We start from the raw sequence: 10,362 nt of genomic DNA, 5'->3' as shown, positions 1-10,362 counted from the left end.
TTCTGTCAGAGCAGAAGAAAGCTGTGAGTTCATTGTACCAAGCAAATGTAAAATGAATGAATTTCATGCCATATCATTTGCACAATTCAGAGAGAAACTGCTTTGGTTTTGGAGGAAGTGTCCTGTAAAACTGTTGCTCAGGCTCTCACACGTGGTGCAGAGAAAGAAGTGTGTGACTGCACTCAGACCTGCTGCTGTTCTGTTGGAGTGTGTGTTAGAGCACAGGGAAGGAGGGACTGCCTTGTCTGGGGTGTTCCCTTCAGTTTGAAGGGTGAAGTGTCCAGCTACTGTTTGAATGTGTAATAATCACCAGGAAATCTCAAAGTCAGTGAACTAGAGCATCCTAAGTAAGTCTTGTGCAAAGCAGAGGTTGAAATGGAAGAACTCCGAGGAAAACATGTCTCTCTTTAAATTGAGTTTTCCCTTGGGTTTCCCTGCCACGAGGCAGCAGGAGTTTGGCTGTCCCTGTTCTCTGTGCACCTGCTGCTCCCTGTGCAGCCCTGAAAAAAGGAACCTAGCAGTGAACCTGTGGCATCACTGGGGCTTGTGTGAGGGGAAATGTGTGGAGAAATGTACCTTGCAGACACCCACATCAGTGGCGTGGCAGGAAAAAGGAATGTCTCATGTTCTCTCCATGTGAGATCAACCTTAAAATTCTCCAGAGCAATGAGGCTTCTCTGTAGCTGTGAAGAGCCCTGGGGCCTTCTCAGGCATTCTTGCACTCCTCAACTTATTCCTGTTGCACCTTGATAGAGATAAGACTAATTATTAGATCCTCAGCTTTAGACTCCCTGCAGTTACTCAGTGCACAGTTTACTTTATCTATCATTTTCTACTCTAGCCTTACAGTTTACTTTAGGGAGATTATATTCTTGCCGCTACTGGAAGAATTTGGCTACCAGCAAAGAACATGGTTTTGAACTCCATGGGATGTTACTGATGTGTAAATTGTCCTATATCTTCCAAATAGTGGCCACTCCATCACTTTTCACAATATACCTTACCTTAAGATTGGGAAATAATTAGTGATTTTGGGTGATCAGCTTCAGCAATCTTCAGAGGGACCCAAAATCTTCAGAAATTGCTGTTATGGAAGATTGCATCTTCTAAAATCGTATTTCCCAAAGTTTTGAAAGTGTAAAACTTGCATCAATATTCATAAGAGACCCAAGCCCAGCACTACTTAATTAAAGAATACCTTTATGGAAAGTACTTTACATGCACAGTAGGTACATTTTATAACCTCTTTGAAATGAATGTGTAGAGCCTAATGTTAGCAAAAAGGCAAAAGTTACCAACCAGAAGCATTTGAAACTGGGGATGAGCATGTTGGTCTCCTGCTACTGGCACTGGATTTCCTTGTTGGAGGTGTGAAGGATCAGTACTGACGAAGAACTGAAGAACACTTCAGACGTTCTGTAACGTTTCTGTTCTCTCCAGATCGAGGTGAAGTTGGAATATTTGTGCACTTATGTTGATTTACCTCCACATTAATGTCAGTGAACTGACTCTTCCACAAAGGTAGAACACATATTTTCTTACTGACCTGGAGAGAAAATGATTCTCTGGTGTTTATTCTGATGAATTTAAAGATATTTCACACACATTTCCCCAAATTCTCTGCTTGTATGCACTGGCACAGCATCACTCTACTCAAAGCAAGCATATACATTCACGTGGCAGGTGCTTTGGCTTTGGTGAACTTCGAATGGTTTGTTCCCAGTTCCTGAGTAACCAAGAGAGGGAAGGTTTTCCCCAGATTTGGAGTGTAGCTCTCCTATAAGGTGCATGCTCTGGGTGAGCCGGCCCCAGCCTGTGAGGGGTGTGTATCCTAAAGGAGATGGACTGGAGCTTATGTGCTCTTCTGGTTCAGCTGAAGAAGGGGAGGAGGAGAGGGCTTGGTGAAGAAGGAAAGCTCTGAGCACTACCAGTAGTCTTTAGGGTGGTTCAGTTCAGAAAGTTCAAAACCACTGCTTAAAGGAACAGTGCAAATATTTCCCATCCTTTCCTATGAAATGACATGGTTTGTTTACTGTTGCTTGTTCATCTGCTCTGCATGGTATGTCACATTTATCAATAAAACAGACTGTAGGGGGTAACGTTTATTTTATGATGTTTTGGCTTTTGCTGTGTTTATTCTGCGTTTTCTGGCTAAATTCACACTCAGATAGCTTTTTCTTCTGCTGTTACAGCACATCTGTCTCGGACTGCCCTTAAAAAGACGAAGCAGTGATCTGGCAAAATGAACTCAAAACACACAAGGAGGAGCCATTGGAGACTAACCTGCAAGGTGTTCAGGTATTTGCCCTTTCATATCCTACACCAGCAATTGGTGCACACGTGGTGTGCCCTGCAGTTCCTGCACTGCAAGGAAAATGTTCTTGTTAACTCACACAAAGTGATGAGAAAATGCTGTAAAAAAATGAAAAGTCAGGGGAAGGATGAAAGTTGTTTAGTGAGAATGCCCCCTGCAACTTAAAGAGGGAGCCAGGTTTGAAAAGGTACCGTGGCAGTTGTAGCTCCAGTTTCAACACACATGGATGCTGCTGAAGGTTCCCTCCCCTGTGCTACTGCCCAGAGCACCGATGGCCATCTGGGCAGTGGGGGGGCAGAGAGGTTTCTTCTCTGGCACACACTGGAGCAAAGGGAACAGTCTCTCCTCTGCTGACGGGCTAAGGCACTACAGAACTCCCGGTGACCTCAAGCACTGGGTCCTGGGTTAGGCTCACAGTGCAGGCATTTTGGTTCCCAGGGATGCCAGGACATCCCACGTACCACTTGCCAGGCCTCAAGGATTTTAGAGAACTTTAAGTTGTGTGTGTGTCCTGCATACAGCTGAGAGAAGACCAGGTGTTTACAGTTCTTCCCAGTGCCAAAATGAGTCTTTCCCTATAATATGGAACAATCCAGATTATAGGGAAATAGATTTTTGTTTTAGGGGTACATAGAGGAAAACATAGCAAGGCCTGCTGAGCCTCTGTTCTGTGTCTCTGGAGGAAGGAGAACACTTGTGTGATTCCCTTTCCACACTCCTCGTGAGCGGGTGGTGACAGACGTGCTGTGGATGTGCAAAGTGACAACTTAGCAGCAACAAGGAATTCCCATACGTGTCTGTATGATGATGTAAGTGTTGGCTGTACACAGCTTGGTCCCTTCGCAGCTGATCAGCTGGGGAGGCAAATGGGCTGCTGAGGGACATAAAGGTGAGAACTGTGCTTGCAGAGTCCCTCAGTCAGTACCAGGGCAGAGAAAAGCTTTTACTGAGACAGTCATTGCAATGTTACCTCATTGCAATGATTAAGCTGTTGCAATTAACATTGCAAACTGTTGTTCATGAATTAAGTATTTTAAACAAACCCACAAAAGGTACTTCCTAAGGGTTTATATTTCATGGTTATGTCACTGACATGTGAAAAATCACTCTCCTTAAATGTTACGCCATATGTGACTGACTGAAAAGCAAATATGAGTAAACAGCAAAGGCACTCTGAATATTATTTTAATTCCTGAGCTTACACAGTGTATCAGCTTCCAGATATTTATTCAAGTTGATATTTTACTATGTGTGCATTCCCGTGGTTTTGGCAGTGCACTCACAGACAGTGCTGATGTACTCTTTCAGATTCTGCTACCAAAGTGCTCCTGTGACTTCATGCAGTTTGCTTCGTCTGAGTGAACCTCAGATAAGTCATGCAAAATTTGTATTAAATCCCAGAGCACCAGGTTTTGCTGCACATAATGCAGATGTAACACATGGGACCAGCGAATGATGGTGTAGCACTGTTAGTACTTTTCCTTTCAGTGTTTTGTCTTCACTGGCTTTTTTTTTTTTCTTTTGCCAACATTGGACCTCCAGTGCAAGTAGTTGCTCACAGTGGCATCCCAAAAAGTAAAGTCCAGTGGTGAAAATTCTTGTTTTCCTTCTAAGTGTTTTTGAATCTTGAGTCAGATCGTTGGCCTTCAGAACATCCTCAGACTCACTTTGGAGCTACAGTATTCTTTGGAAGAACAGGAAACTGCTGTCAGAATCTCCTCTTGTAGATTTAGGAAAGGTTTCTGTTCAACTTTGGTGAGTGATACTGTTTTCCTGTAAGAAGATTAATTGTATCTAAAGCATTTACACTTTCAAGCCTTTTGAAAATAAGTACACTCTAGATTAAGAAGTGGTTTTCTACTCAGTTACGTAGTTCCTTCAGAAGAGTTACACTCAAGGAGAGGAGAAATGAGCCTTGCGTGAATTTTATTGACAGTAGATAGGAAGAATAGTGCCCGAGAACATTCTATAACCTGAAATTATGGACTAATTCTGTACCCAAAGGTGGTGGTCAAACAAACATCCCATATTTTAAATACGAGTTACTGACCTTAATATTCTCAAAACTCATCGTTATGGGGAAGATAGACTTTACTTTGAATTTCAGGTTGGGATCGGTCCTCCTCTTAGGGAAAAAATTGCACTTAATGCTTGTTGCAAACCTTTCATGTTTCTAACACTACCTTGATACACTCTTTTCTAAATAAATTATAATTGTAATATAACAAAGCTGCTTACAAATGTTGCTGTATCTGAGATACAGATTTTAATTTTGCTTGGTTTTCATAGAAGGAGTACTTCCATTTCACAAATTTTGTTTAACTTTGGGACTTGAAAAACTTGAAATCAGTATATTATCACAGTTGATATTTCTGGAAGATGACGGCGTTTTAAAAGGAATTTTTCCTAATGGGAAAAATTTGCAAAACTCTCAGAACCATGGTCCTTCTCATTCCAAAACACTCTGCATAGAGCATAGGAAGAATTAGTATCCAAAACCTAATAGAGAATGTGATGTCTGCTGGATCTGGTAACCAAGGCATTGGCTCCAGAAAGTGCAGGAGTGCCTGTTCCTTGATTTGAACATCCATTCTGCCCTGAGTGGTGACTGGGATGTCTGGTTAAGTTGATGGTGATGTCTGGATGCCATTGTTTCAAAACTACAGCTTTGCACCTATTACACAGCACAGGCATGAGCAGTTCCTGATGCAAAGTGAACAGTGGTGGTGATTTGAGTGTCAGCTGTAAAATCTGAGTGCAATGAAGATACTGAAAAGGAATAAAAAAAATTATTGACAACCTTCATTTTGGAAGCTCCTGAACTTGTATTCTGTAAGTTTGCTTTCCTTGATAATGTTCAAAAATATGATTTGGGGGGTTTTTTCCTTTTTTTTTTTTATTTTTTTCAGGAGACAGGGCATTCATGGGACCTAAGTTGCATATATTGAACAGTAATGTGGAGAGGGAAGAGGGTTTCAAATGCGAATTAACTCTGAGTTATAGTGACTCATAACTGGCAACAAAACACCCAAGAAGAGACATGAGACAGGATGAGATGAAATGAGACAAGCCATGAAAGAAGGGACAGATTTATGAGTTATTGGCCCACAGATGGAAAGAGAAGATATACAAGTGGAGAATGAGATCATCACTCAGAGCTGTGCTGGGGGAAAGGAGGGGGCTCACAGGACACATCCCAGTAACCTCTTGTGGATAGTAGGAGGGTTGTTTTAAGCCACAGGAAAATCAGTATTAGTATGATATAAAGATGGGTTAAATCCCAAACCTCAGAGGGGCCTGATTTTTCTCCTCTTGCACTTCAAAACACAAAGAAACAACAGTTAGGCCAACCCTGAACCTCTGACAGGACGTGGACACTTTGCTCTGTGATGGTAATCCCACCTAGCTAAAATCACACCGGCATGCTTTCAATTTTGGAAATGCAAGGCAGTTTCCAGCAGTTTAAAGAAGTTGCTGCATTGCTTAAAATAAAGACAGGAGGCAGAATTTTTACCTTCAATCTAAACAATGCAGCAGTTTTCTGAAAATGTTAAAATCTGGCTTTCATCCCTAAAGCTGAAAGCATGTTTCCAAGTAACTGCATCCTCTGTGCTACCAAGGCATCGCTTATGGATTATAAATGGTGGAATTGATTGCCAAGTCTGTTTTGGTGAAATTTCAGTTGGCAAAATTATAATCCATCTCAAGATTCAATATCTTAAAATTTCTACCTAAATGATGAAAATAAGCCCTTGGTTGCTCACAAAGCATGTACAGATCTGTGAAGTTTGTGTTACTGTAGTTGCAGCCCCTGCCCCCTCTCTAATTTTGTTCTCCTATCCTGTGCAAAGGAATTAGGAGGATCTACTTGGAGAAATGCATAGGAGTCTGTTGGTTGGCTGAGTCTGCAGAATCAGTTGGCAACCTCGTGAGGAAAACTTTTCTGGTGGAGTTTCTTCTTGTATCTGATTCTGACAGGAATAGATAGGAGTTCAGAAGAAGCATGGAAGTGTTTCTCACAGATTTGATCACTTTTGCTCTGTGACTTGACTTAGGGGGTCATCTGTGCGAGTGGTCGGATTGAGTTAAAAGTCGTTAAACTTGGTAACCGATTGGTAGAACTGGAAGTAATCAATAGAGCAGTTTTGATTTGGTCAAGCCTCAGTGTGTAATATTTTACCTTTTGTTTAGCTCTCACTGCCCTCACCCAGCAGCAGCAGGCGAGGAGTGGCAGATCCTGTGGGCAGGGCTGGGACCCGGCACCGTGAGGGTGGCGTGTGAGTCCCACAGCGTGTGGGCCGGGCCGTGTGGCGGCTCCGCTGGCCCTGCCCTGGCCCTGTGCATTCCCACCTGCCTGGGGAGGTGTGTGAGAGCCGGGCAGTGTGTGCCTGGGGTGGGCTCGGTGAGCTCTCGGTGTCCCAGGCACACCCAACCAGGAGCTGAGGGGTCTCTGTGCCGGGCCGGGCAGGCCCCCCCTCAGCCCTCCGAGGAGTTCCTGAGGGAACACTGCCCTTCTGTGTGCTTGGAAACAGCCTCGTGCTGCCTGGAGATGGAAGGGTGCTTTATGGAATCTGACAGCTAAGCTGGAACAGGATTACTGAGGTTGTAGTTTTGAAATATAATTCACTTTTTGACGTTAGATTAGCATGGTAGATAGAGCACGGTTAAGTAATTCAGGACCAGGCCGCCACGGTGTAAATGAAATAACTACCAACCTGAAAGGTCTGTGCTTCAGGAGAAATTGAGTCTTAGCAGCCATACCAGTTGTAAGTGTGGGCATATTTGGTAACAGCAGACAAACTCCTGATGGGTTCCAGTTCCTGAAGCATTTAAGCATGTATTTAACTGCACTGTGCGTTTCAGACTCGCTGTGTGCTGGGGTACCGAGTCTGGGTGTTACTCTGTTTCTAAAGCGTAATGCTGCTGGAACACTTACAGTGGAGGTTTTTATTTGCTTGATAAACACCATCCACTTTTGACTTCAGCGTTCTGTGTTGGATGCTGTTCATTTTGGGTAGAGCACCGATTCTGATTGGGAGCTTATTGAGATCAATGTGTTCCCGTATTTTTCAGCTTTCCAGTGATAAGAGGGATGAATCGTAGACAAAAGTGGGAAGAGAGAGTATGTGCATGAAAACCCCTGACATTTAAAGAAGATAGAAAGTCCATAAATAGTCAGTCTGTTAAATGTTGAGACACCATATTGATCTCCTTAGGGTGAGCTAATAAATACTTAAGTGCTACTTAAATAGACAAAGGAGATTGGAAAGACATTAAGAGTTAAATTGTCAAATTTTCCACATTCCAAGACTTTGATGGTGCCTTTTCTTTCCTGGTAAAACTAGTATTCTATGAACACACCTGTGGCTAAGGAGTTGGGACATGGCTGTGTGCTTAAGGTGAGGCTGTCCTTAAACTCTTTGGGGCGTAACAGTAGGACAGGAATCGTGGACAGGAATCGTGTTCTAGAGATCCCAGGTGGCCTCTGCCTGTCCCAGGACCCACAGGTCCTGCAATGGAAGGAGCAAATTTCTCTGTCCTGCAGAACGGGAACAGCACGGAGCTGGAAATTAGTAACTTGCAATGGCCTGAGCTGCTCTTTCCTCAGACATAGTTGCCCTTTTGAGGCATCTTCTATGAAATAAAAACACACTGAGAGCTTCAAATGGAAAACAATGGAAAGAGAAAAGTATTAAAATAACTATTTACTCACCAAGTTTTGTAGACTGATAAGATTACTCCTGTAAAACCAAATGACCAGCCAAACAAACATGTAATATCACGATATTGAGAGACTGATTTTAACTAAATCACTGTAGAGTCTTGCTGCTTGTGGGAGTTTTTCCTTACTAGATTTCATTTTGAAAAGGTTTCTTAATGCAAACAGACTTTGCACATTTTAGTCCCCTGAAACTGAGCTGTCTTAAATGACAAATCTTATTTTTGACAAGATATTATAGTAAATATGATGTATAACATTGCATTACATAACAGTGGTATTCCTAAATGGGTCTTATAGTAGAGTTCCAGGTTGAAATTCAAGACAAGCTCTGTATAGTACAATATTTGATCAATCCTAAATTCCTTATGGAAAGATAAAGCTTGGGAGAAGACAAATACACCTTTTTTTTTCTAATATGACATAGTGGGGCACTGAAAGATCGGGGTCACCATGTCAGAAATTGTGAAGTCCTATTTAAACTGCAGGACAGAAGGCTGGACTCTGAGACCTGCTCAGCTGTACTGGCCCTGAGGCTGAGAACGGGGGCAGGAACTGGTTGATGCTGTGCTCGCTTGTCAGTCTGACCCAGTGGTGTCGCTGCGCTGGAACACAGAGAAGCTGTTTGGAAAATCTGTGTCAGTGCGGGAGACAAACCTGGATGCTTGCATTTAACCCAGTGCCAAACAACACAAGTTTCTGGGTTTTCGTGAGTTCTCTCAGTAGGCAGACAGTTAAGGAGCAGTGTCGAGTGTATACCCAGGGTTTGGACTGATACAGTAGAAGTGTCTTAGCACAGAATACCGGAGTAATTCTGTCCTACTCATTTTCGTTGTTGAAGTTGTTTGCTGCATTTCAGACAGGTTAAAATAGAGTGTTTTTCTGACTCTTGGGACTGACATTCAGCTTGCCTATTATGTCTTATTAAAGGCTCTGTCAGGTTTGAAAATCAGAAGTGTTCGAATAAAAATAGTGTCTGGAGAGGGAGGCACAGTATGCTTTTGTTTTCTAGCCTGTTAGTACCTGAAGAGTGGGAAGGGAGGGACGGTTTACTACAGGACTGGGGGCTACTTTAGTCCCTTCTTTAACTGAAAAGGGGGAAAAGTGTTTATTTGTTGGGGAACAGCCTGTATGTGTATGTACACAGAATAGCGATTGATTTGCCGATGGTACTGGCAGACACGCGTGCATTTCACGCCCTGGGAGGAGAATTTGCAGGGATTCTGTTTCCCTTTGTGGAGGTAATTAAGCCACACAACAGCTGTCTGGCAAACATTAGCACTCCACTGCCTGGTCCCAGGAGAGCAGAGGCAAGGCAGGAGTGATGTGACCAAGAGACTGGCAGGACTGGGGTGAGAATCAGATCTGAACCAAGCCCTTCGTGGTAAAGTGAGGCACGTTGTGGCTGAGAAGGATGGACTCTATGGGGTTATATTTCTAACACCTTATACAGCTGCTACACAAATCATGGAATCCTTTAGATTGGAAAAGGCCTCTAGGATCATCAAGTCCAACTGTCAAATGTAGAAGAGAAAGTAATTTTATGTGGCAAGACAAAAGATATGGCTGTGCTAAATGCTCCACAAACACATAATAAGAGGAATTCTCTTTGTGACCCTGCTCAGTCTGTCTAAAAGAGAAGGAAGTCTCCTCTAAATTTCTTTAAAACCATACAGCAAGGTAAGCTCTGCCCCAGCTGAGCAAGATTTAGGCATGTCTCTTGATTTTCTTGTTGAATCAAGACCATATACCAGTTAAAGAGGACATCTTTCAATTAATGCCGTTTCTCAAAATGTGACGTACATTGCATTGTTTCACAGAATCATTTAGGTTAGAAGCACAAGCTCCTAAAACCACATGGTTTGTGCAGTATCCTCCTGATCTATAAATAAGCAATCTATGACCTTTGTACTCTGGAAGCCTGTTAAAGACCCTGGCAGCACATCACACGATATCTTAATATAACTTCCCAACTCTTTGTGGGAGTCTGCCTCCGTGTCACCGAGAAATGGAGCTGGAGGTGACAGTTCAGGTTGTGCCACCTCCTTCCGGAACCAGTTCAGTCCTGCAGCCAGTGCTGTGTCTTACTGGGCATTTATAGCCTAGGGAGTCAGTTCCATTGCAAACAGTCCTGGGCACAGTGCAGACGGACACAGAGTGCAGGCACAGGTACAGCTCTGTTACTGCATTAAGGTACTGAGATTAAATGTGTGTTTACCAGGTTTCTGTTTCAGTGAAAATGATAATAATGAATGCCATTAAGTACAGTTCAGTAAAGATGCAATTTAGAATGTTAAAATATTTATGTGAGCTCTAAAATGCCACCCTA

General features: G+C 42.9%; 1 long non-coding RNA gene across 2 annotated transcripts; it reads right to left on the bottom strand.

Annotated features, from left to right (window-relative positions):
- Positions 1-2,063: 2,063 nt before the first annotated feature.
- On the bottom strand, positions 2,064-6,817 carry LOC113955410. Of its 2 annotated transcripts, XR_003530539.1 has the most exons (3): positions 6,495-6,817; positions 3,844-4,087; positions 2,064-2,364 (listed from the first exon to the last, which is right to left on the bottom strand). It is a non-coding gene; the product is annotated as an uncharacterized LOC113955410 (long non-coding RNA). The 2 variants fall into 2 exon arrangements; XR_003530538.1 differs by lacking the exon at positions 2,064-2,364 and having other exon boundaries at positions 3,484-4,087.
- Positions 6,818-10,362: the final 3,545 nt, after the last annotated feature.

This window comes from Corapipo altera, unplaced genomic scaffold, assembly GCF_003945725.1.
Source record: "Corapipo altera isolate COAL_440 unplaced genomic scaffold, ASM394572v1 239, whole genome shotgun sequence".
Taxonomy (NCBI): domain Eukaryota; kingdom Metazoa; phylum Chordata; class Aves; order Passeriformes; family Pipridae; genus Corapipo; species Corapipo altera.
The sequence above is the reverse complement of the archived record's forward strand: the minus strand, read 5'-3'. Positions and strand labels throughout refer to the sequence as shown.